The following is a 24,367-nucleotide window of genomic DNA, read 5'->3' on the forward strand; positions in this document are numbered from 1 at the left end:
GGCGGGGCTTGTGGCTTAGAGTGTGGGCGGGTACAGGGCGGGGAGACGTGACATCTCCCCTCCCAGTACCCGCCCAAACTTTCCTAACCTGCCCACACTCTCCTAACCTGGCAGGGAGGGGGCAGCGAAGGAAGAAAAGCAGCGTGCAGCGAGGCAAAGAAGAAGGAAGGCACCGGGCATCGGACCAGCCATCTCTGGAGGTAAGTGGACACCAGGGGGGACTAAGTAGCCAGAGGATTAAAAAAAAATCCTCTGGCTACTTAGTGATTCACTACACAGCGTGGATTCTAACAATTAAAGCATTCAATTGTTAGATTCCATGCTGTATAGTGAATAGGATTGCTTTTAAAATCTGATCTCCGATTAATAAAAAAATCCCATTGACTTGCATTGGGATCGGAATTGGGATCGAGATCGGGTTCGAATGAAAAATGATCGGAAATCGGATTTTAAAATCAATCCTGAAAAGTCAAGATCGGCTCAACCCTAGACATGACCCATATTTTGTCATGGACCGTCAAAATAACAGACATGTGAACATCCCCTATCCACTGACATAGTCAGCCATTATTCACAAATTTGTGTGAATGTATCCTTACACTACCCAAAAGTAGCCTCTGAGAGCCTTTCTATAGGACATCTGAAATGCAATTTCCGCCCTATTGTGGCCAGTGTCTAATTGATAAAAAAATAATGATAAAAATCACCAAATAGTGCAAATGGCCTGGTCATTAAGTAGTTAAAGTGCCTTCACCCTATAAGTTTGATATCTCTGGTATGTCCTGAATGGATTGGACATGGGTTACAGGATAACCCCCTATTGGTTGCCCTATATGTTTCTTCCAAATTAAAAATAATTGATGCAGCTTCCGCCCCTGGAAACTAGATTGGGCGTCGTAACCTCAGTCCATGGTGCTGAAGCTGAGACCTATCCATACTGGGGAGCTAGAAACATCTTTATTAGCAGACTTGCCTATGGCAGAGATGTCCGACCTCCGCAGATAATTATCAGACCACTAACATGGAGACTTATCAGCGAAGCCTGTAAAACAATATTAATAAGTCTGGCCGCGGGTCTCCGGTGGCCCCAGGAGTCAGCTTGTGTTGACCTCCGACAAGTAAATTTATATCTACTTGCATCAAAATACAATATTAATGGAGGGTTCAATGAAGCAGGAAGTCAAGACCTGAAATATTTAGTGTTCAGCACTGGAGAACTCCGCTGGATCTATACGATATCTGAAATAATACGAGGCTGTAGGGATGAAGGCAAAACAGGGCGTGAGGATAATAACAATCCCCAGGTGGCCATACAGCACAGAACTGGACATTACGAGGCCATGAATAATGGAGAGGACCAAGGACTTGCACAATTAAGAAGGGGTTCAGACTTACCAGAAGAGCCCTTAGGTGTTTCCCGCAGCCCCCCTTCCCATATTGTCATTGCCTGTAATAATAGTCAGTATCCCTTCTAATAAGCAGCAGGAATGACCTAAAAGTAATCCTGACATCTTCTTGATCCGATTCCCTCTACATCACCGCAGGAGCTTTTAGGAAATCAATAAATTTGATTGCTAATGGCAGAGATGTATCAAACTTTGGAGTGTGGTATAGAAGACTGGCGATGGAAGTGCCCGTCTATAGAGAAGTGAATATGACATGAATAATGATGATAGTTAGAGATGAGCGAGTAGTACTCGATCGAGTAGGTATTCGATCGAATACTACGGTATTCGAAATACTCGTACTCGATCGAGTACCACTCGCTATTCGAATGTAAAAGTTCGATGCAGAACCAGCTTCGATTGGCTGAATGCTATACAGTCGGCCAATCAACGCTGGTTCTTCTCCTACCTTTAGAAGTCTTCTCCGTGCAGCTTCCCCGCGGCGTCTTCCGGCTCTTCATTCACTCTGCCAGGCATTGGGCCTGGGCAGAGCCGACTGCGCATGTCCGCTTGTAGTGCAGGCATGCGCAGTCGGCTCTGCCCAGGCCCGATGCCTGGCAGAGTGAATTCAGAGCCGGAAGATGCCGCGGGGAAACTGCACGGAGAAGACTGCTCGGAGGATCCAGCCCGACCCTCACTCATGGACTTGTTAAGTGTAATTTGATCGAATGTTGCCTACCCCTGAAACGAGCATTTTCCCCCCATAGACTATAATAGGGTTCGATATTCGATTCGAGCAGTCAAATATTGAGGGGCTACTCAAAACGAATATCGAACCTCAAACATTTTACTGCTCATCTCTAATGATAGTCTATATCAGGAGCATGCATAATCCCTTTTATCCCAAGCTGTGGAGAGAAGTTAGATGCAAGAAGATGAATAAGGGTTCCCCTTTAAATGGTCACTAAAATTTTACCAAAATTTTTCAAAATTAACAGTACGGGCATATCTTTTTTTTCCAAGATGGCAGCGCTTGAGTGGCTGCCTGTTACAGAAGCTCCATGCTGAGAGCGACCTTTATCTTTCCTTTTTCACTATTTCTGTCTATATTTACAAAAAATTCTCTACTCGATTACCATAGCACCATGAATAGCTAATTATTTGGACTTCGGCTGGAAAATGAGCGAAAATCAGATTTTAAAAACAATCTTGAAATCTCAAGATGGGCTCAACCCTATTTATAAGGCAAAAACTAGGTAGAGACTCCATTACAGATTTTGTGATGCCGCCCAGGAGCTTCAAGATAAACTTCTGGTTAAAAAAAGAGCACACAACAGTGGCCCCAAAAATGAGTGTTGGGTGTAATTCATAAGAGAAGGTATAAAAGCTTGATGGCCGCAGTTGACTGTAGGGGGCTCTGTTATATTTGTTGGTTCCCTCCTGATTATGGACAATGCTTGACCATTCTATAACAGTCTTTAGTATATAGCAATTGTAGCATTGTAGGTCAATGTTGGCATCAGGTGGACTTCAGGTCAGTGTTCCCTTTACCCAGACCACTTCACACCACCCTCTCGAACTTGTCATGGTTGACTGTTTGCTCAGAATTTACCTCAACCCTTGAACAGGAGCAAGGTTACTACAACACCCAGCTCAATCGACCTCACCTACAGATGAACTATCCAGGGTGCACCATAGGCCTCAGGGAAAAAAAAACAACTATGCACTGGTTAGTCCCGTCCATCCTCTGAACCTACTTTCTTCCTCTGCTTGGGTAAAATCTAGAACTTCCCACCAAATTTGGTTTCCCTCTAGACTGATGTCTCTTACAACCCAATAGACCCACTACCACGTAAAATATACCTCTATTCTAAATGCCGCAAGCCATTACAGATTTTGCATTTTGGCCCAGGAGCTTCAAGTTATGGTTCTGCTCTAGCTTACCTACATGCCAATGATGGAAAAGCCCAGATTTAGATGTGTATAGGACAGGTCAATCACAGACAACGCATGTCCATCCATACACAGCCCCTTGGCACCAAACTACCTCCTTTCATCAGCTCTTCTCTGTCCCTTCTATCAACATTGCAAGCTTCACAATGACTTTATAGACTACAGCATCAGCCCCAGGTTAATGGGAAACAGTTGCAGTACCATTAAAGACCACTACACACTGTATAGAGCTATTCCTGTTTCGATGCTTGTTCCTGAGTGGCACAGCCCCCATAATCAATCGATCAACTGTCAGATCCTTGTCAACCTGGTATGGATGACTTATCTTCAGTGCTGGGGTAGAATTTCATTATGAGCTCCAAACTAGGAATCTTACTACAGAAGATTTGTTTCAGGTTCAGGTGGCTAGGGACCAAGATTAGTTTCAGGTCGAAACTGTAATTGATTAAGTCTGACTAAACTGTGTCCTAATTCCCCTACTCCTGTCTTGCAAGCTTTGTAGCACTCAGTGTTCTGTATAATGCACTGATGAAGAACACACCCATCCCCTACTTCCACTATCACTTATATGCCTCATATTCCAGCCCACATAACCTTATATACTGTATATTACATCACCACTGTAAGGTGTCCACCTACTACTGACTATTGGCTGAGAAGCTGTCAGGTGATGCCAGAATATCACAGCGACTCACAAGACTTGTGACTCTTCTATCTTTTTACTGTGCAATATTTGTGGCACCGCTGAAACTGAAATAAACTGAAACTGAAAACTGGACTGAAACTGAAACTGAAAACTGAATAATTTGGAATATTCAGGACAAATTAGTTCACCCATCTCTAGATCCAACTTTGTTGTCCATGAGCTTTCAAATCTTATGTACCCTTTGGAAGAAGGGAAAAACTTGTCCAAATAAGACAACAGATACAGGGCTAAACGTGTGTGAAGTGTTCTTAAAAACTAGATCCATCCAATAGGAATGATGCTTTAAGGCATTGTTTCCAATTAGAATTGTCATACCATACGAAACATGAACACATTCAATATATTGTGCTTATGTGTCAAATAGCCTGATTCAGACTAAAGAACTTTGGTTCACATTACTCTGTGAGCAGAAGGAGACCACAGACGGGCAACAGAAGATGGATAACAACATGTGCAGAGGAAGGGGGAGCATAGTAAAATTATTGTTTTAATCCTTTTTGCTCTTCAAACTACCTCATCATAAGCATAAGCCACTAATATTAAAGTCTGGAAATCCATTTTAAGGAGGTTGTATAGACCTGAGTTGCGTCTTTGATGAAAACAGTGGGTGACCTGCAATACCGCACACAACCTGTAGACAAGTGTGGCACTGTTTTTGAAAGAAACAGCCATGTTTTTCTAACCCTGTACGTCCCTTTAAGTGATACTGAGAATCAACTCTGCAGAATTTCGGTCATAAATACTGCTCATCACTTATACAGACAGAAATGTATTTTTTTTCTCTCGGGCTGGCAAAAGGATGTGTGGGAGATTGTCACTTTATGACCATTTACAACGTCTTGTAAATTATAGTTAATTTTGTGCGGCTCCCGGACTGATAAACTGCCATAAGAAATCATTAGCGAGAAATAACACAATAAATTGTGATTCTATTGATAAGACGCCGGCGCCGCGCCGGGACCCGTGTGATACTTCCAAACGTATAGCAACTTGATGTGCAGGTTTATTACTCTGAGCCGGTGTAAGATTTGCTTGTGTATGCAGAATGCAAGTTCTGTATGTTCTGTGTTTTTTTTTTTTTTTTTTTGCTAAAACTGCATTTGTAGCTCAAAAATTCTCTCCTAATAAGAACCTTTCTCCTTTCCTTCCCTCGGCAAATCAAAAACACAGGAATACAGCTGTCACTTATCTATATTGTGAGATAATGCCAAAATAATACGTCTCCATAAAGCCATAAAGCCGCGTAGACACATCATTCACTGCCAGTCACTCTCACCTCCTGCTAAAAATATTTATCGAGTCAACCCCCACCCTCTGCCGGATAATGTGACTTCCCGTTATATCCTATATTCTTTCCTTGATTTCTTCAAAATGTTGCCAGTTTCTAATCTCTTCCCCCCGTTTGTTCCTTGTTTGAGAAAGTTGGAACATTCCACATTCCGCAGCCTCTACAATTCATTTTAAAGGGGTTGTATGCTTTGGATTTTCCCCCAAAAGTAAGATGATGAGGTGGGGTAAAAAAGTACAGCCTATAATGTTTTACTAGAAGGTCTTTTGCAACATATAGAACAACAACGATGAACATCACATTCTGTGTAACAGTTGTTTTACACTTTTGTTGCAGTTTTCGGTAGTACACCTGCGGGGATGAAGTCTCCCTCTCCTCCCATATATACTCTCCTGATGAAACCTTGGAATACTCTTCTTATTTAAAGGGGGTTATCTGGTTTTTATAATCGATGGCTTATTCTGAGCATAAGTCGTCAATATTAGATTTCGATGGTCTGGACCCCAGGACCCCTATGGATTACCAGTACCGAGAACTGGACTTCAGTGGAACAGAGCTGCAGTACCTAAAACTGGAAGATTTAGTACTTAATGCAGCAATGTTAGGGGTAATTGGTAATAGGCGTATCGACCTATCTAACCGCCAGTTGCAACCCAAGTCCTTCCTAGGTCCCTAGCACAACAAAGGGGCTACCTCTGATGTCTCACACAGTACTCACGCTCTACTCTGGGGCTGTGACCTATCCTTACCTAGCGATGGCATCTTCCTCTCATACACTGTCCTTCAGCTAGACGTGTGGATTACCGATCCTGACCACTGACAGGGACTTTCCACTGTTTGCTAAGGACTGGCGCCATTCTCTCTGTACTGTGAACGTGGGACTGTAGTTGTGTTATAGGTACCACTGGGTTTTAGGAAGCCCTGTAGTTCCTTCACCCCCACTTGTTCGGCTGGTGCCTGAATGACTTATTCACCCTTCCTCTTAGGTAATAGTCTTGGCAGTGGTGTAACTACAGTCTTGTAGGCCCCAGTGCAGTCTATTATCCAGGGCCCCCTACCTCATCCCTACAGTGAATTCTTGATAGTGATGGTCACGGGAGCTAAGCAGTTTAATCCACCTTAGTATGGTTAGGACAATCTGTGGGTCTCCTTGGTTTATTTGCAAGATGGAAGCTGCAATCTCAATACTGATGCCAGTGCTTATAGGCCCCTAAGGCTCCTAGGCCCCGATGCGACTGCACCCTCTGCACCCCCTCAAGTTACGTTCCTGAGTCTTGGGGCTTCTAGGAAATAGAGGGTCAATTCCCTCTAATATCTTGGGGTTGAGACTGGCACTCTACAGTAGAAGAACACCTAGCAATGACTTGCCATCCAGCAACTGTTTGATTCTCCTGCAGTGCCACCACATGGCAAATTAAGTTATTACATTGTGTATATTGAAATCAACGGGCTGCCATATAACGCAAGGACACGGAAGATCCTCCAGATAGAGAACGATGAGATTAAAAGCAGTATGACATGCCAAAAATTTTAAAGAATAGCTGACCATGTATTATATAGGCAGCTAAGGTCAGCCAGATCAAGAGGTGCTGCATCTCATGAACTTTCCATTCTGGTTCAAGAAGGTTAGGGCAGTTTGACTCTCAACATGCCCAATCATCTTGCTGTCGGGGAGATGAGAACCTGAGCAAATGGATAGTCAATGGAAAACTCCACTTGTATTCAATGAAGTCAATGGTGATGGACACAACTGCTAAGTCTTCCATTTGTATCTGTCAATCTGGCAAACATGAACGTCCGTTGTTCTGATCCTCTGACGCATGAACAATGGAGTGTGAGAGTAGCCTCAGACACTCAGGAGCACCATATCGTAGGCTCACATCACATTCTTCCTCGGGTACTAATTTTTCCCGAGCTTCTCTTTTTTTATTCACAAATAATCAGATGTGTCAGATGTGGCTGCTTTCAAGCTCGGCTAAATTTAGATGAGGTACAAATCCTGTATAAATAATAATGTGGTGAGATTTTTCTATAATTTAACCCTGCACAGTCAATAAGTCTGTCAGATCTGTAGGAGATGTTTTACTCTAACCATGCCTACAAAGAGGACATGGTCTACATCACTGGTAACAAACAACCAAAAATTTGGTTTTTGGTTGTAATTTTTGGAATGTGAACTTTTGTCTCTTGTGATCCCAATCAATTCTGTCCGGAATCAAAATATCTGCACTCCAACTTCTCTATCTTGGAATTGTTGGTCACTTATGTGACACACTGCTGGAGGAGATTTTGCAAGGATTGTGCATTTGTCGCATGGTTCTCGCTTTTAGGGTCAGTGGTAGAGATGGGCGATCTTCTGAAGAGTCATGATTCTTGGCATGCTCCGTGTGACCACTTAGGCCCAATCACAGGCCTCAGTAGAGACCCCGGGGTAAATGACATCATCTAGGAGGCCAGAAGATGACCCAGGGGGAACGTCAAATGAAACAAGTAGGCCCAGAAGGGATGAGGGAAGGTGAGTATAACTGTTTGTTATACTTTACACTTTGGGCCTCCACCTATTAGGGCCCCTTCACATGGCGTAAGCGCTTAGCTCATTCCGAGCCGTACACGTGAGCGCTTCTAAACACTTCCCATTCACTTCAATGGGAGCGCGTGTAAAGCTGGCTTTACGAGCGCTCCCATTGAAGTGAATGGGAAGTGTTTAGAAGCGCTCGCGTGTACGGCTCGTAATGAGCCAAGCGCTTACGCCGTGTGAAGGGGCCCTTATACTTTGACGTCTGTAGATACCTCAGAGTATAATATTTTCTCTTCCAGTTCACTCATGCTAAACCCTAAAGTTTCAGGTTCGGGTTGAACTTCAGGTTGGATCTGGTTCGTTAATCTTTAGCCAGTGGCACTTCATCCAATCAATAGATAGATTATTCTACCCTGACACTTCCCTTGCTTAGGTGCCTGTGACTGTGTCTTGTACGGGGTTAGGCAGGGAGGTATAGATCAACGGGGCACCACGCAAGGTGGGGATAACCTTGGTGGATAAAGAGTGGGGGTATCTGCTCGTCAGGAGCCGCCATTTTAGTAGCAATGTCAACTTATTCAATAGAGCATTGTGTGTTCGTGTAAGCACCTTTATTGAAACGGACCGTTCTGTCATTCAAACACAGAGATGTTTCCGGAATCATTTCAACATTGGCCGCCATGGTCGTGTTCTGAAGTTTGACACAATAATGAAGTGTTTGAATAACTTTCAATGAACAGGTTCTTTGAGACCCGGAACTGCATGAGGAGGTAACCGAACGGTAGAGACCCTGGAAAACATCGAAAGGGTGCGTCAAGTAGTTGAAGCCAACCCTCGGCGTTTGGCCGTACGGCATGCTTGTGCTCTTCGCATGTCGGACCGATTCAGAGGAGTATGGACAACTTCTCACAACTTCTACAGGCTACAAGCTGTCCTGGACTGGCTTAGCGTCACCGTCACCGAGCAGGGGATTGGGGAGGCCCTGTGGACGCAGCGCTGCTCCAGCGGCCTCCCCTCACACTCAGGCAGAGAGCAGGTCCTCTCCCTGCCTGCTAACGCCGCTCCGCCCCTTTCGCTCCGCCCCCTCCTCCCGGGAGTGTGGGGAGGGGGGGGGGCTTTCTGTCGTCCGCCTCGGGCGGCAGCAGAAAAGGTCGGTTCACCCCTGTTCATAGAGTTGTCTGAGACTGGGGCAGCCATTTTGAAGACGGTCAAACAGGGCTACAAAATTGAAGAATGGCAGCAGCAGTTTTCACTTTTTAGGGCACTAGTTACGTATACTCTATATTGGCTGTGTATAGCCATACATTAAGACTGGAGGGTTACACTAGTACAAAGAATCACGTAGAGATAAGTTTTAGAGTCTGCGCAATTTGTCATTAAGGGACCGGTTTCCATACACCCACTAGCTCATGGCAGACGCCCTTTGAAAAATTTACCTTTAATTTCTGCATTGTTCGCAGACAACCTCCAACATAACATAATTCCAGGGTACATTTTTGTCACACCCCATTTTAATACCCAGACATAAAGCCGACATTAGAGGAACAATGAGCGAGTTTATATATATATATATTTTTTAAAGTAACAAATAGCCCTTTTCGTCTAAAAAATCTCCGGCGTTTATCCGCCTTTTAACAATCCCTTTAGTTGGTGTTTTGCAATATTGTTATGTTCCAGGCTGTCACTTGCTCCGCTATTCAGCGGCCACGTTGAAGGATGTTTGAAATCATTGCCTTGTTCTTAGAAATGTCCTGTAACAAGAGTACAATGCCAGGCGGTACAATAATAAATAAAGTATACTAAACCTGCTTTTATGATAACAGCTGGGAGAAAGATATTTAGCGGCTGTCGAAAATTGCCACCAAAATGCGAAGTTTTCGCCTGAGCCAAGAGAAACGTTCACTCGCTTTTTTTCCGATGTATTCAATTGTTTATCGCGTTAAAAGGACTAAAATAATCGGCTTATTTATTGCTCGAAAATTTTCTATTAGGTCATCGCCGAGGCGCAACGGAAAAAAAGGATTACGCAAAGTGCAGAGAATGACGTCAAATTTTCGGAAATTGTGTATGTCGACAACGATAGTTACAGCCATAAATAAACTTGTCGTAAATTTGGAACATTTTACGAGTCCCCCTAACTACGACGCTTTTCCTAGCGGCGATGGGAGGCATACAATAAAATTTTTTTTCGAGCGTTGTATTTACAATTTGGCACAGTTTGCTTAGCGTGTTATGTTTCCCATAAATTTCTACATATTTTCACCGTAAATACATCATTGTAAATTTTTGTAACTGGAGGCGTGAAAGGAAAAATTCGGTTCATACGTTTTTTTTTTTTTCTCAATTTTTGGCCCATTTTTCTTAGTACATTGTATCCTAGTCTAGCGCCCATAAATTCACTTTTCTCTGTTTAAAGAACACTTCCTGTTTAATATTCCTTCTGGTCTCGATATGGTATTTTTTACCAATGAAGGTCCCACCACTAAGACCCCGCCAACCACTAGAATTTGATTCTGGAGCCCCTGGTTCCTCCTAATTGTACATTGCATGGTTGCAATGTAGAGGATTTTGATTGTAGTGGTGCTTGTAGTTGTGAGAGTACAGGCTCAATCCCACTCCTTTTAGGTTTAGGAGCCCTATTCTGGTGTGATGGGAGTCCCATTGACTAGAAATTTGTTATAGGTGAAAAATGGCAGCCATACTTAGCCACTTGGAAAGCTATGGAGAGCTGCTTTTGGTCACCTGGTCAACTCCATAATCTTGTTTTCTCTTTGTCTACCTTAACCTCATAATCTCATGCCTGAATCTTATTCACAAGGTGATGACATTCCTACAAGGAAGTGGTACTTACATAATAGCCAGTTTTTACTTAAGGGGATGTAATTTTCTCCTTTATATGAGACCGGTGAAGGTGAAAAAAAAACCTATCTATAAAACATAGTGTAGAATACTCTTAGGGCTCCTAGGAACCTATCTATAAAACATAGTGTATAACACTGTCAGGGCTCCTAGGAACCTATCTATAAAACATAGTGTGGAACACTGTCAGGGCTCCTAGGAACCTATCTATAAAACATAGTGTAGAATACTGTTATGGCTCCTAGGAACCTATCTATAAAACATAGTGTAGAATACACTTAGAGCTCCTAGGAACCTATCTATAAAACATAGTATAGAACACTGTCAGGACTCTTAGGGACCTATCTATAAAACATAGTGTAGAATACTGTCAGGGCTCCTAGGAACCTATCTATAAAACATAGTGTAGAATACTCTTACAGGTCCTAGGAACCTATCTATAAAACAGTGTAGAATACTGTCAGGGCTCCTAGGAACCTATCTATAAAACTGTGTATAATACTCTTACAGGTCCTAGGAACCTATCTATAAAGCATAGTGTAGAACACTGTCAGGGCTCCTAGGAACCTATCTATAAAACATAGTGTAGAACACTGTCAGGGCTCCTAGGAACCTATCTATAAAACATAGTGTAGAATACTCTCTGGGCTTCTTAGAACTTATCTATAAAACATAGTGTAGAACAGTCTTAGGGCTGAAAAAAACATTCATACTAAGATTGGGACTCAGCATTGACATTGGCATGCTAATTGTCATGACATCAAGACACTAGGTGTGCCATGTGATCACTCGGTGCAATCACAGGCCTCAGCCGTTACCCAGGGGGTATGACATCACCAGGAGAGCACCATACACTGTGAAGTAGCCCAAAAGGGGTAACAGAAGATGAGCATAGATGTTTCTTTTATTTTTGTCTTCTCTCCTTGGCTTCCACCTATTATACTCTGGAGTCTGAGAGACCCCAGAGTATAATGTGGCTGTTTTGTAAAAAAAAAATTGAGTTTTACAAGGACTTGGTATGAGTCTGTTCACCCATCTCTAGTGCTGACTGAATAGACCTCAGAGTAAATGAATGACTTTTGGGTAGAAAACTTTTTTTGAAAAATTAGTCTCAGACCCAGCTCATTCTAAGCCGTTTAGCTCATCTCTAATAGTAAGACATGTAAACATATTGAATTGCCTACAAGATCTGTCTCTAATTGTGCAAGCTCTCATTTCTGGGACATCCCCCGCTGATGATGGAGACTTGGTCTCTAAGAGGTTTTCTGCTGTTTTAATAGACCTGCCGCTGCTCCTGATAGATGTTCACTACATAGATACGCTCACCTCATATATTTATGCACATATCAAGCCGCAGTAATATGTCCCGTACATGGTGTTTATTATTTATGTCCAGGCTTACGCTATGCACCAGCGGGCTGATGAATTATGGAAGCGGGTCTTTATTTTGCCACCTATACATATACATTACTGTTCATTGCAGATAATAGATTACTTAGGAGCAACAAAGTGTCACTGTCGTATCTCTCGTTATTGTGACAAATGAGGCATAGAAGTGAGATACATCTGGCGCAGCGCTTATGTTGGTGCCCTTTAATTTTTTGCTTCATTTGGAAAACTGCATAACAAATCATGAGGATATTTCTGGTAGAGACAGAACCACGACCATAGCAGGGCTTCATTATACATACAGAATTGCATACACTTTGTATAATATAACTTATATACTGTGGGCCTTCAGAATATTGGGTACAGGGGGTATGCAAATGCTGACCAAATACCCTTTAAGTCATCAATGTTAGATTGTTGGAGGTCTGACTATGAACTCCCGTGGCTCAGGAAGACTCCAGTGAGTAGTGTTAGACTTTTGTTCTCTCAAATATTCCTAAGGCTCATCCATAGGTTTCGTTTACGGCTGAACTTCTTCAATCTGGACCAGAGCTGCTATGTTTCTACTCTACGGGCTCTTCAGACCCCAGAGTATAATAAGTGGAAGAGTAAATGTAACAAACAGTCATACTTACCTCTTCCCAGTGACTGGTACAGATCCTTGTCTTCTTTGTGCCTCTTCCAGACTCCCGAATGATGTCAGGAGGTCAGAAGAGACAGAAGGAGAACAAGAACCTGCACCCTAGGCCCAGGAGAGGTGAGTAAGACTGTTTATATTTATGCACCTTTCCTGGGCTCTGCTCATTATTCTTTGGAATCGGAGTTGACCTCAGAATATAACAGGTTCATGGGTGAGGAACCCCAATAAATTTGGGTTTGGAAGAATACAACATTTTTGGGAAATTCATAATGAATCCAGCTGGTTACAAACCACTTTGCTCAGCTATTTGCCCCACTGATCTGATATTGATGTCCTATTTTAAAGAGGACCTTTCATGGTCTGGGGCACAGGCAGGTCTATATACTGCTGGAAAGCCGACAGTGCACTGAATTCAGCGTACTGTCGGCTTTCCCAATCTGTGCCCCGGGTAAAGAGTTATCAGTTCCGGTACCGTAGCGCTTTACAGTCAGAAGAGCGTTCCTGACAGTCAGTAAGGAATGTCCTTCTCCACAGCAGGGCCTATAGCACTGTACAGTGTGAGCAGGGAGGATCGCCCCCACCCTCTGCTCACAGTACTGGTCCATAGACGAGTATTATCAGGAGCGGAGGGGGGCATTCCTCCCCGCTCCACAGTACAGCGAGATAGGTGCTGCTGGGAAGAAGGACGTTCCTTACTGACTGTCAGGAACGCCCTTCTGACTGTAAAGCGCTACGGTACCGGGACTGATAACTCTTTACCCGGGGCACAGATCGGGAAAGCCGACAGTGCGCTGAATTCAGTGCAGTCGGCTTTCCAGCAGTATATAGAACTGTCTGTGCCCCAGACCATGAAAGGTCCTCTTTAAGAATCGGCTCATGACATGGAGAGTGCCAAACATAGCAAAGAGATCACGGAAAGTTTTTTAAAAAATTTTTTAACCTCCCCTTGGCCTTGACCTATTATATTTCCTCTCTTCAGACCCCAGAGTATCATAATTCACTGCAATGCATGTCACGGCGGCCATTTTTGTTCATTGGAGATGAATACCCAATTTTTCAGTTTGTTAAAAATACTACTAATAAAGTCACTTATTTACCAATTTTTTTTAAAATTTTCTCATCATCGGAGCTATGTGAGGGCTTGTTTTGTGCAGGACTGCCTGTCATTTATGGTTCTTTTTTAATTATTTTTTTTAGATTTTTTTTTTGGAAACAACGTGAACAAAAAACAGCAATTTTGGGTTTGTTTTTTTTTTCCACTTTTTATTTGCAGCATTCATTTGTGGTAGGATAAATAACATTTTATTTTTTTATACTCTAAGTTGTTATAGACGCATCAATACCATATATTGCTTTTTTTAAAAAAAAATATATATATTTTTCTGTATAAATAGTTTTACTATATTTTTATTTCATACTTTGCAATTTTTAATTTTTTTTTTACATTTACGCTTAGTCCCATACTGGGACTTGAACACTAGGTGGCACGATTGCTACTATAATACATGGTAATATTTCTGCATTGCCGTGTATTACTGTCTTACAAAGTGAAATTGCTATTGGCAAAGTTTTATAGTGAGGGTGCCGATGGGGGTGGCAGACACCAAGAGACCCTTTAGATGCCAGTATTATTATTAATGTTTGCATCCAATGAGTTAAATGTTTTGAGGAGGACGTTACAAGAGTCACCAGCTCAGATCTCAATTCTCCATTCATTTGAATAGGGATTGGCGGAGATATCTGAATGCTTACTTGGCTATTTTCAGTGGCCGAATGAATGGAGCCGCATGCCTTATAAGACTAGGCACACTGGTTGGAACTGGGGTACAAACCACCCTGGTTCTTGAGATTAATGGGATCTCTATCTTTTGCAAAGAGGGTAACTTGTTGTAGCTGGACTACCCCTTTTAACCCAACTAGGATGCGAACAAATATGGGAAACATCACCGCATATAACATGTTACCACCGAGTGTCCTTGCGAAACCCTACATGTGGATATCAGCCTACCAGAGGGCAGATTCGGCCCATCCATTTATTCACTTCTACACGTGTAGCTTCAGTACCATAAAACCTAAGAAATACGAATTATTCCTTAAACCTTCCCTTCAATATTCCAGGGGAGGCATTAAATAGATATGAGATATTAAATAAAATCTGGAGCTCCCGGTATTGAATTGTTATGTGCAGCAGGTTTCAGTCTATAGATCCCCAGAGTTTTTGCCGGCAGTCCTGCTGTTCTCTAATATCCTGTCCCATTATATCTCGCCATATAATACCTAAAATAAATATAGCGTAAATAGGATCAATTTTGCAAAATTGCAAGAATGGATTTGTAAAGTATTAGCCAGAGATCTTACATAGAAATCAATGTACTTCAATCAAATAGGACACAGCTCAAAGGTCTGCGACGTGGAGAGACCGAACGCATATAGAGTCCAAGGTTTGATGTTTTCTTTTGCAATTGGATACATTTATGTACTCTGCGCGCCATTAAAAAAAAAAAAAAATTGTTGTAATACCTTTTTTGACCACAGTGTGTGCTGTTGAGTTTAACTGTCGATGAGCAAATCGGACCTCGCTTTCTGGTATTTTTGCAAAGTATGTTACAAATCTTCTACGGCGCCACCTGCCAATTCTAGAATTATTATTATTGAAGCGATTAACCGCGATCATTTGCAAACACAAAGATGCGTAATAATGTGTCTTATTAAGTCTATTGTCTTCATTATATCCTCGTAGAAATGACGGTATCCAAAAATGGAAAAATAAGAAAAGAAATTAGGATGCAAAGTCATGGTGGCCATGAAGGGTTAATATGTCCCATCACTGGAAACAGATACTACGGATCCCTGCAAGATGACAATTGGATACTATAGCTGTAACTGGCTGTGAGTATTATCATGTCTAACACAGCTCATAAATGTCAGCCAGTCAGTGGAGGTTTTGTGAGCTTGATATTTATAGAAGCGAAAATGGAGAGGGAGGAGAAGAACACATCGCCAGAAATTTCCGAACTTGTATTAGAGAACAGAACCTGGATGTAGAGAACATTTATATATTGTATGAAGTACGGTAAACACGTGTCATTTTTTATATTGCCCAAGCATTGTGTGGTTCTCTTGGCTACCATCAGTTCTAAAGGGAGTCTCTCATATCACCCCAGCCCTGCAGATAGATAGGTTAGTGTGACCAGAACCAGCATATCACTCCAGCCCTGCAGATAGATAGGTTAGGGTTACCAGACCCCAGCATATCACCCCAGCCCTGCAAATAGATAGGTTAGGGTTTACCAGAGCCAGCATATCACCCCAACCCTACAGATAGATAGGTTAGTGTCACCAGAACCAGGATATCACCACAACCCTGCAGATAGATAGGTTAGTGTCACCAGAACCAGCATATCACCCCAGCCCTGCAGATATATAGGTTAGTGTCACCAGAACCAGCCCTGCAGATAGATAGGTTAGTGTCACCAGAACCAGTATATCACCCCAGCCCTGCAGATAGATAGGTTAGTGTCACCAGAACCAGCATATCACCCCAGCCCTGCAGATAGATAGGTTAGTGTCACCAGAACCAGCATATCACCCCAGCCCTGTAGATAGATAGGTTAGTGTCACCAGAACCAGCATATCACCCCAGCCCTGCAGATAGATAGGTTAGAGTCACCAGACCCCAGTATATCACCCCAGCCTTGCAGATAGATAGGTTACTGTCACCAGAACCAGCATATCACCCCAGCCCTGCAGATAGATAGGTTAGTGTCACCAGAATGAGCATATCACCCCAGCCCTGCAGATAGATAGGTTACAGTCACCAGAACCAGCCCTGCAGATAGATAGGTTAGTGTCACCAGAACCAGGATATCACCCCAGCCCTGCAGATAGATAGGTTAGTGTCACCAGAACCAGCATATCACCCCAGCCCTGCAGATAGATAGGTTAGTGTCAGTGGCGTAACTAAGAATGGCGGGGCCCCGTGGCGAACTTTTGACATGGGGCCCCCCCCGACACCGAAGATCTCGACCGAGTCCCTCCTATGCATTCCTGCGCGCTCTATTATGTTCCATAGTGGCCCCTACACACAGTATTATACCCAATAGTGGCCCCTGCACACAGTATTATGCCCCATAGTGGCCCCTGCACACAGTATTATACCCAATAGTGGCCCCTGCACACAGTATTACGCCCCATAGTGGCCCCTGCACACAGTATTATACCCAATAGTGGCCACTGGACACAGTATTATGTCCCTTAGTGGCCCCTACAGGACTAAATACTGTCACGTCACCCGCTGACCGCTATACCAGGACAAATTGTGGATAAAAAATCTGGCCCTGTGCATTACAATTTAGTAACTCCATGTGCCTCATATTAATAGCAGTTAACCCCATCATCTCCCTCACATTAACCCCTGTAAGCCTCACCATAAGAGTTACTGATATGTGAGAGACATGGAGGTAATAATAAAGTATCTTCATTACTATTACCACCATATGTCTCACATATCAGTAACTCTTATGGTGAGGCAAACAGGGGTTAATGTGAGGGAGATGATGGGGTTAACTGCTATTACTATGAGGCACATGGAGTTACTAAAACACAAGTAATCCCCCCATATGCCTGACATTAATAAGTAACCCCAGTACGTACCTGTGTAGCTTTAGTTTCACTTTCCTTCTTCCTTTCTTCCTCCAGTGCAGACGGCAGGAGCTCGGCAGGGATAAGCCCCGCCTCCTCCTCTCATTGGTGGGCAGAGGACAGCAGAGAAAGGGAGGGGGGAGAGAGGGGGAACGTCCTGCAGCGCTGAGAGGAGCCAGAGGTGCAGCTCCTGTGTCTCAGCCGTTGCTGCAGCTTCGGGGCCCCCTGTTGGTGGAAAGTATTCTACCAACAGGGGGCCCCGATCATTATACTCAGGGGTCCGAAAAGACCTCCGAGAATAATGATAGCAGCGGTAGCAGCTGTCACCGGGCCCCTAATGTCCCGGGCCCTGTGGCAGCTGCTACCGCTGCTTTGGTGGTAGTTACGCCACTGGTTAGTGTAACAAGAACCAGCATATCACCACTACCCTGCAGATAGATAGGTTAGAGTTACCGGAATCAAATAGTGTGAAATGGGTCTTCCATTGCTGGGATATTGGAACATCATCCTCATTGCTTCAAAGATCTCATTTGCATATTGACAAAAACAGTGATATCTCTTGATTCACAAGGGGAAGATATCATTTGATTCAGGTGACTCTAGCCTATCTGCAGGGCTGGGTGATATGCTGAGGTCTAGTGACAGTAACCTATTTATCTGCAGGACTGGGTTGATATGCTGGTTCTGGTGACACTAACCTATCTATCTGCTTGCTGATTCCAGCTCAGTTGAAATTTTTTTCTCTAGCCCCTCCCTCCATTCCTGAGCAAAAAGCGCAGTTAGTTAGTTAGTTTTGGTGCCTGATATGCTAAATAAGCTCTGTAATGTAAGCAGGGCATTGTAAGGCAGGGAGTGTGATTTAGAGCTCCCATTAGAGGCAGCCAGTGTCAGAGCTCAGAATTACACCCCTTGTCTAACCAGGGCTGACACTGCCTTCCTGACAGTCCAGGCAATGAAACTATCAGCACTTATTGCTTGGGAATGGTGGGGGCTAGAGAAAAAATTCCAAAATGATGCAAAGAGCTGGACTTAGTGGAAATGGGGAAAGGTCTTCTTTAAATAAACAATATAGACCAAACATTATATAGCTCCCACCATTACTGAGCAATCAGTACAGTTACTTTTGGTGTCTGCTGTGATAACTAGACTCCCTAATGTGAACTGGGTGGCATCAGGCAGGGACAGGCAAGGGGGGTGACTCAGAGATCCAATTGGCCCCCACCATTACTGAGCAATCAGTACAGTTACCATTGGTGCCTCTGTGATAACTAGACTCCCTAATGTGAAGTGGGTGGCATCAGGCAGGCATGGGGTGTGACCCAGAGATCCAACTGTGGCAGACAGAATCAGAATCAAGGACCCCTACTTGCTCCTGCCTGATACCATCTTCTTGACAGTTATCATATAAGGCACCAAAACTAACAACATTGATTGCTCAGGAATGGTGGGAGCTAGAGAGAAAATTCCAACTGTGCTGGAATCAGTGCCTATTAATGGATGAAAAGAGCTCATATCGGTGGAGGTGATGCAGGGTTCTCTTTAACCTCTTCCCGACATGCGCCGTAATAGTACGGCGCATGTCGGGTCTGTAACTATGGCGACCGCCCGGGAGCTGGGCGGCCGCCATAGCCGCTGGGTGTCTACTGCTTTAAGCAGTAGACAACCGGCTCTAATGCCTCCGATCGGTCCCCGGATGCATGCTCCAGGGCTGACATCCCGTTGCCATGACAGCCGGGAGCCTTGTACAGGCTCCCAGGCTTGTATGCAAATCCTTTCTTTTGCAGGCTGGTCTATGCAGCCTGCAAAAGAGAGGATGATTTTTTGCAATGCATTGCAATGCATTAGCATTGCAATGCATTGCATTAGTGATCAGACCCCCTGGGGTTAAACACCCCTAGGGGGTCTAATAAATGCAAAAAAAATTAAAAAAAAAAAAAGTTAAAAAAATATAAAAAAAATAAAAAGAATTAAAAGTTCAAATCACCCCCCTTTCCCTAGAACACATATAAAAGTAGTTAAAAACTGTGAAACATATACATGTTAGGTATCCCCGCGTCCAAAATCGCCCGCTCTACAAATCTATAAAAATATTTTTCCTGTTCGGTAAACGCCGTAGCGGGAAAAATAGTCGAAAGTGCCAAACCGCCGTTTTTTCACTGTTTTGATTCTGATAAAAATTTGAATAAAAAGTGATCAAAGCAATAACATTTCCCGAAAATGGTAGAACTAAAAATTACACCCGGCCCCGCAAAAAAAGACGCCCTATGCATCCCCGGACACTTACAAAAGTTACGGCTGTCGGAATATGGCGACTTTTAGAAAAAAAAAATTTTAACACCGTTTTGGAATTTTTTTTAGGGGTCAAAATGTAAATAAAACCATATAAATTTGGTATCCCTGGAACCGTACCGAAACACAGAATATAGGGGACAGGTCATTTTGGCTACACAGTGAACGCCGTAAAACCAAAGCCCGTAAGAAAGTCGCAGAAATGCATTTTTTCTTCAAATCCACCCCATTCTGATTTTTTTTCCTGCTTCCCAGTACATTATATAGAATAATTAATGGTAGCATCATGAAGAAAAATTTGTCCCGCAAAAATTAAGACCTCATATGGCTCTGGGAGCGGAGAAATAAAAAAGTTATGGGGTTTTGAAGGAGGGGAGTCAAAAACGAAAAACGAAAATCAAAAAATGCCATCGGCGGGAAGGGGTTAAAGAAGAATCTGTTTGAAAAAAAATAATAATGGTGTGTACTGTACTGAATATGTTGGCACTTTGGAAGACATATCCTCCTCTGTTTTGTTATTCTATCAGTATCAGGGACAGTATGTCCCCCTGGCTAAGGCCATGCTTCCAGAATGTCACAGAAGCATCTACATAAGATGTCTCCATGAAGAGACACGGATTTGGCTTTAATAAAAACACAGACTGACTGCAGCCGGCGCTGACATCTGAACTCCCATTGGTGGCGCTCGCCCCTCCTCGCTGGGTTTATTAGTAGTAATTGCTCCGCTGGCTCTCACCGGTGTTTAAGGAGCATTAGGCAGATCAGGCTCCCATTTCTCCTCTAGACACGATGCTGCAGTTTTCATTAAAAGGAGGAAATGATAAACCACATTTGAGAATCCGGCCAGCGTCTTGGGCAGGGTTCCCAGGTATGAGATAGCGAGATTTCAGGGATGTGCCGGGCAGGAGACGAGGCTCTTACTAAATACAACACAACCTGCCCAGACAATTACTCCGCTCTGCGATGAGCTGGGCTGCACAATGGGCGAAGCTTCCGCTTATTGTCCTATTCACACTGCATGTACCAGTATTATTAGGGCAGAGATTTCCTTAGTGGATGATAAGTCACTTTCGTAGATCACAATTATCGGATTTTGTGTTTTTGAGGTTTCCATTGATATCTCACTCCTTAGTATCATGTGAAGGGCCAACATTAATGACATTAACCCTAAAGGCCATCAATATCAGATTGGTGGGGTCCAAATCTTTTATAGCCTTATATTTACTTGTGGCTGTGGCTGGTATTGCAGCTCAATCTCAACCACAGCAAAGCTGTAGTACCAGACGTGGCCACTACTAAATATATGGCACTGTGATCGGCTTCTTAGGCCGGGTTCACACAGAGTATTGTGGCTCGTCATTTGGTACGTACACGCCGTGGGATCTTTTGCGGGCCGTACACGTGGCGCTATTTCGCGGCCGTGATTTTGCGGCGGCCGCAAAATAGCGCCGCGTGTACGGTACCGGCTCCCATTGAAAACAATGGGAGCGTATACGGCCCGCAAAAGATCCCGCGGCGTGTACGTACCAAATGGCGAGCCACAATACTCCGTGTGAACCCGGCCTTACAGCTGCTCCACCGCAGTCCTATGTGTTTAGGGACGCAATAAAAATGACTGGAGAGAGCCTCGCATGATTGGCGTCTGTGGAAAGGGTGTCAGGGTCCTCCATCCTCCAGAGAAGAGAAATGGGGCTCCCATCTATCACACGATTTGGAATATCTGATGAATATACCATAAATGTGTGATTTTGGAATAACCCTGTAACCCCTTACAGCTCTGTGCCATACTATTATGTCACAATGTGTGTATAGTTAATGCCGTAATAGTAAAGCTGCATGTGCATAACTTAAGGCATTTGTTTGTATTACATAGCCCAGGACCAGCGGCCAGAGTCCAAGTTGGACTCAGTTGGATTAACCCCTTGGATGTCACCATCCTTCAGATTCCCTACAATGCGATTGCGGTTGTGTGCCGCTATGGGACATTATACTGTGTGGAGGGGCCGCTATGGGACATTATACTGTGTGGAGGGACCGCTATGGGATATACTACTTATTAGGGTTGAGCCAATCTTGAGATTTCAGGATGGTTTTCAAAATCCGATTTCCGATCATTTTCCATCTGAACCCTAATGCAAGTCAATGGGATTTTTTAATGATCAAAAATTGGATTTTAAAAACGATCCTATTCACCACACAGCATGGAGTCCAAAAATTGAAGGCTTCAATTTTTGGACTCCACGTTGTGTAGTGATTAAAAAATCCACCGGCTTCTTACTCCCCCCCTGCTGTCCCTAACCTGCACAGAACCGCTGCCGCCTCCCCTCCCGGTGTGTACGCCGCTCCCCAGAGCTCCAGTGGGATCGGAACCCGATCGTGAAATTTACTCGATCGCCGATCAGGATCTGATCTTTTCCGATCCCGATCGCTCAACCCTACTACTAATGACTCTTTGTCTCTGACAAGCCAAGAGACAAGAAATTGTCCAAAGCAGTAATGTCCAAGTTGTATCTCTTGAGCTACTACAACTCCCAGCATGCCCTGAGAACCACAGGTGTTGCGGCACTTGTCAAGACACTGATCTCTATACAAAACCTTAAAACTGGAAATCTTTTTTTAATACGGCCATTATTCCAAAAATGAAATCTCGAAATAGTAAAAATACCTCGTCTACACCCCGGTGGCCTTTAGCTTCATTTCCTATAGGCTTCTAAGATGTAAAGAGCTCCTTACGAAGCCCAGAAGAGATCTAACACGCCGCAGCCTCTGTGGATTAATGTGTAGGAACAGTTTTGTGTCAATTGTTCCCATTGCAAAGTTAATGTGTGTCAGGGGATAATATAGCATTCAATAAATGAACTAGCTCGGCTCCGTCAGAGAACTCGTGTAATCTTTTTAGTCAGTGTGGATTTAGTATTATACTTTATTATTCTGTACGGCAATGCGGATGCTTATATATTATACGTTTTTCTGCATTCTGCACACACATTACTCTCATAGGCAGTTGCGGGAGCACATATTTTACTGTATGATCAGAGTCTGCATGCTCCGTGACCTGACACAGGAGACTATAACTCTCGACTCCCCTGATAGGTTCTACAATAGTCCTCTTTGTCTCATTGACTCCCTTTCCCCTTCTCATAAAATCACCCTTACCTCATCTTTCTATCATGGTCTACCAACTGAAGAGTGGTCACCTCTATGACATGGCCATTGGTGCTCAGTGATGGCCCAGGGAGTTTTTGGTAATAAACTCCACCATGTTCCTAATAGACTTGGGCAAATCGGTTCATAAATGGCAGGGTTTGACAAATGGAGATTCATCTTGGGTGAACTAAAATGGCCATTTTTAGTTCACCCAAGATGAATCTCCATTTGTTGAACCCTGCCAATTATGAAAAATTATACTCCAAGGTCTCTTCAGACATCAAAGCATAATAGGTGGAGAACAAGTTCTATGGGGAGGTGACAAAAATTATAAAACGTTAATACTGACCTTCCCTTACCTCTTTTGGGTCTCTCTGTGGCTTCTAGAGCTCTCCTGGCGATGTCTAGCGCTCTTCTTCATTGGCCCAGGGTCACATAAGTCATGACGCTTAGCTTGCTCATGTCACTTCTTAGGCCCAATTACAAGCCTTAGTGGTGACCTCAGGCCGATGACGTCACAGAAGAGTGCCAGACATCACCAGGAGAATGCCAATTGCGGTGAGGAGGCCCAAAGAGGTAATGGGGTGATTATGATTTTTTTTTTAAATTTTTTACACCTCCCATGGGTGTTTGCCTTAAAGAGTTAGAGAAACCTTACGACAATGAAGCCTTGCTGCAAAATGCGTGTCGGGATTCTGTGTTAGCCAAGTAAGGGAGTATTGGGGTTCATTGTCTGATTTTATATTTACTTGTTATTGGACTACCTGGCTTATTACTGCACAGTCCTATCATGATATGGCACTTTGCTGGATCTTTACACTATGGACTATGCAATATTTCGTGCTGTGGAGTAACTTTTCAATGGTCTACCAACTGAAGAGTGGTCACCTCTATTACACATGGCCATTGGTGTTCAGTGATGGCCCAGGGAGTTTTTGGTAAACTAATAAACTCCACCATGTTCCTAATAGAATTGGGCAAATTGCTTCTTAAATAGCGGGGTTCGACAAATGGAGATTCATCTTGGTCACACTACAATGGCCGCTGTATTATACTCTGGGGTTCTCTTCAGACACAAAAGCATAATAGGTGGATGCCCAGGGGAGGCGACAAAAATGATAAAATATTCATACTCACCTTCCTTTACCTCTTTTGGGTCTCTCTGTGGCGTCTTGCGCTCCTCTTTGACATCATTGGCCCAGGGTTACATAAGCCATGACGCTTGTTGTGCCCTTGTCACTGCTTAGGCCCAATTACAAGCCTCAGTGGTGACCCTGGGCCGATGACATCACAGAAGAGTGCCGGAGCCAGGATACAGTCTAGGAGTTGGATCCTCACTGATGGTCTATGGTCATCAGTATATCAAACCACCTAGGGATCATCAAAGCAGAGAACCCCTTTAATAACCCAAGGCTCCCTTTTTTCCAATGCCTAGACCTCCCCCTCCCCCATGTTCTTTAGTACCGTCTTTTCACCGTTCTCATACAACCTTCGTACAAACGTCTTCTTGCCTTGGCTTGTGCCGCTAATCCCATTGTCAGATAAAGTGCCA

Source organism: Leptodactylus fuscus, chromosome 7, assembly GCF_031893055.1.
Source record: "Leptodactylus fuscus isolate aLepFus1 chromosome 7, aLepFus1.hap2, whole genome shotgun sequence".
In the NCBI taxonomy this organism is placed as follows: Eukaryota; Metazoa; Chordata; class Amphibia; order Anura; family Leptodactylidae; genus Leptodactylus; species Leptodactylus fuscus.